The 3,364-nt window shown below is 35.0% G+C and overlaps 1 protein-coding gene across 1 annotated transcript in view; it reads right to left on the reverse strand.

Moving 5' to 3' along the window:
- Nep3 (M13 family metallopeptidase neprilysin 3) overlaps nucleotides 1–3,364 on the reverse strand; it is a gene marked incomplete at its 3' end in the record, with an annotated part of 293,210 nt that overhangs the window by 173,929 nt on the left and 115,917 nt on the right. The window lies entirely within an intron of this gene.

The raw sequence follows: 3,364 nt of genomic DNA on the forward strand, positions 1-3,364 counted from the left end.
ATTGAATCAATACACGTTTGAGGAAAGGGTGCGATAGTAGACTCCAGTTATAAGATTATAAATTAAATTTCCAAGAGAAAGTCGGTTCTTTACATATTTTCTAATTACCTTCGAAAATATATTAACTCAAAAAAAAAAATAAACAATGCTTCATAGATCGATTTTTTTAAAAATCTAACTTCATAAAGTTCTTTAAAAATATTTTGTAAATGAGGCCATAAGAGCTGAGGGGGAGAGTTACAACACAAAAATACATTTAAGGCGCAGCGAAGCACGCCGGGTGATTGCTATTCTGTTATAATTTATTTTGTTTGCTTTTTATTACCATAATTGTTATTAATTTTTTACTATGAAAATTTATCGTATTTGCCATCTAAAATGTGCTGGTTTGACAGGTAGAATTCTGGACGCTATTAATGACGGCAAAGGGGTTCGCTGGTCTTGCTTAAAGTGCAGGTCAACCGAAGTTGATCTCTTTAAGTTGTGTAGGCAAACCAGAAATGGTTTTTATGAGGTGGGGAGAGAGTTGTCGGTACTGACCGAAAAATTTAAGCATTATGAAAATGTGAAGCATGTGAAAATGTACAATCTATGAAGGATATTCGTGTGTCAAAACGCAAGCGTCTTCATAATCCGCCTAATGAAAGGATAATCGGTCCACGTCAGAACAATCTTCCGAATGACTTAATTAACCTCTCTTCGCCATGTCCACAGACATCGGAGTCGTCATCCTCAAAAGAATCTATAGCAAAGTCTGCTTCCGCTTCTAATAACAAAGAGCCTGAAGTATCCTCCCCTTCCCCAGTTCAAGTTGTGGCGCCGTCGTCTAATCCTCTAACGCTTACTCTACCCTCAATTAGTAACGCAGTGGGCATATTGTTTCCGAGACAAAGCAGCTGCACTGCGAAGTGCGGTATCTGTACCTTCATCAATACTATTTATATTTGTAAATATCAGTACAGTATATTTTGCTTTGCTGCCTCTATGCTTAAGTGCACATTTAAGATACCCCAAAATGCGCATCAAAAGCATTATTTTTAACATTTATAAGGAAACTGCTCCGATAGATGCATTCAACATACCTGCACATTGGCGATACCTGCCTTAAAAATTGTGCGACTAGTATCAATTATCAATGAAAGTATTACGTTTACCTGCACTGGCCCTACAATTACCTAATTTTACAACCTTTTATTTATTTTGCTCATCTCGCAGAACAACGAAAATGGCTATCAATTTATGTAGTTATATAGATAATTAGATANTCATAGGGATTCGGATACCTTCCTCATTGAAGTAGTAAAGAAAATTCGCTTAAGTGCCTTTTTCGGTTACGTGCACAAGTTTTTCATGCAAAGAAGGATGTGCAGCTAAGCAAAATATACTGTAAATAGGTATTCACAAAAAAATACGGTTTAATGACTAAAATATTTGCTAAAATCGAGAAAATCAGGAAATTTCTAGTGCAACTCGCATAAATTCTGAAAAAAATATTGAAAATATTGAAAAACGCCGTACCACAGAATTTGGTTGAAGAACGCCCTATCTCAGAATTCGGTTCAAAATCAAAGCCGAAAGAGGGTTAATGCATAATGTAATAAACAAAGTGAAATCAATATTTGACGTAGGCATATTTGAAATTTAAATGTAAGCAATTCGTATATTTGTTTACATTAACCCTCTTTCGGCTTTGGTTCACGTATGATACGATGAAGCATACATATGTACGAACGCGTTATGGCTTAGCGAATTCAAACACAACTTTTTTTATTGCAAGGTCATGTTGATATAGAAGACATTCCCATACCCCTGAAAAGGGTCGTCGTTGCGTTGGCAAGAGATGAGGAATAACTTATCTGCGTTGGGAACACCAAATGGAGGATGCTTATAGTGAATTCGTTTCTTCAAAAAAAATTTCCCTTCCACGGTGCAAAATGTATTTGGTGCTACACTCAATCCTGTTAGAGGGTACACTGAGAAAAGAGTTTAGTTACGTCAACTAAATATGTTTTTCTCAACACATGATTTAGTTATAGTCACATTATTTGGTTATAGTTACCAAATCATGTGTTGGTAGAAATATATTTGGCTGACTTTTTTCTGAGTGTATCACTGCAAATTTAGTCCTTATTCACACACGAAAAGAGAAAGGGGCAATCAAACGGTGACATTTTTTGGTAGAAACCAAAACACTATTAGTGTCACTGCTGAGTGGAAGATTGACTTATCTCGGCAGCCAGTTTGAAAACGCCCTATCTCAAAAACCTTTTCAACAACCCTCTGTTTCAAAATTTATTTGAAAGACGCCCTATTGCAGAATTTGATTGAGTTAGATTTTCAAAGTTGCAATATTTTCTTCAGAATTTATGCGAGCTGCACTAGAAATTTCCTGATTTTCTTGATTTTAGCTAATAAATTAGTCATTTAAGCCGTATTTTTTCTTGTGAATAACTATTTACTTACTGACATTTATCACAAATAAATAGTATTGACGAAGGTACAGAAACCGCACTTGGCAGTGCAGCTGCTTTGTCTCGGAAACAATATTCCGGTACGCAGAATGTCCCCATTTCAAAAGATTTCCCCTTATATGCATATATGATTAAGATTCTTTCTCAAATTAATTACTGCAAATCAGGACCATATATTATTACTAAATTGGCGAAAGTATAAATTTTATGCGATACTTCACATTTGTTTGGCGCACTGCGGTTGTATTTTGAACCGACTTCCAAAAAAGGAGGAGGATATCAGTTCGTCGTTTTATTTATTTTTTTTATTTTTTTTATTTTTATGTATGTTACCGCATAACTTTGGACCACGTCAACCGATTTCGATAATTCTTTTTGCATCGGAACAAAACACTATTAGTGTCACTGCTGAGTGGAAGATTGACTTATCTCGGCAGCCAGTTTGAAAACGCCCTATCTCAAAAACCTTTTCAACAACCCTCTGTTTCAAAATTTATTTGAAAGACGCCCTATTGCAGAATTTGATTGAGTTAGATTTTCAAAGTTGCAATATTTTCTTCAGAATTTATGCGAGCTGCACTAGAAATTTCCTGATTTTCTTGATTTTAGCTAATAAATTAGTCATTTAAGCCGTATTTTTTCTTGTGAATAACTATTTACTTACTGACATTTATCACAAATAAATAGTATTGACGAAGGTACAGAAACCGCACTTGGCAGTGCAGCTGCTTTGTCTCGGAAACAATATTCCGGTACGCAGAATGTCCCCATTTCAAAAGATTTCCCCTTATATGCATATATGATTAAGATTCTTTCTCAAATTAATTACTGCAAATCAGGACCATATATTATTACTAAATTGGCGAAAGTATAAATTTTATGCGATACTTCAC

Source organism: Rhagoletis zephyria, unplaced genomic scaffold (genome assembly GCF_001687245.7).
Source record: "Rhagoletis zephyria isolate East Lansing unplaced genomic scaffold, Rhagoletis_zephyria_1.1 Rzeph_scaffold_00241, whole genome shotgun sequence".
Classification (NCBI taxonomy): domain Eukaryota; kingdom Metazoa; phylum Arthropoda; class Insecta; order Diptera; family Tephritidae; genus Rhagoletis; species Rhagoletis zephyria.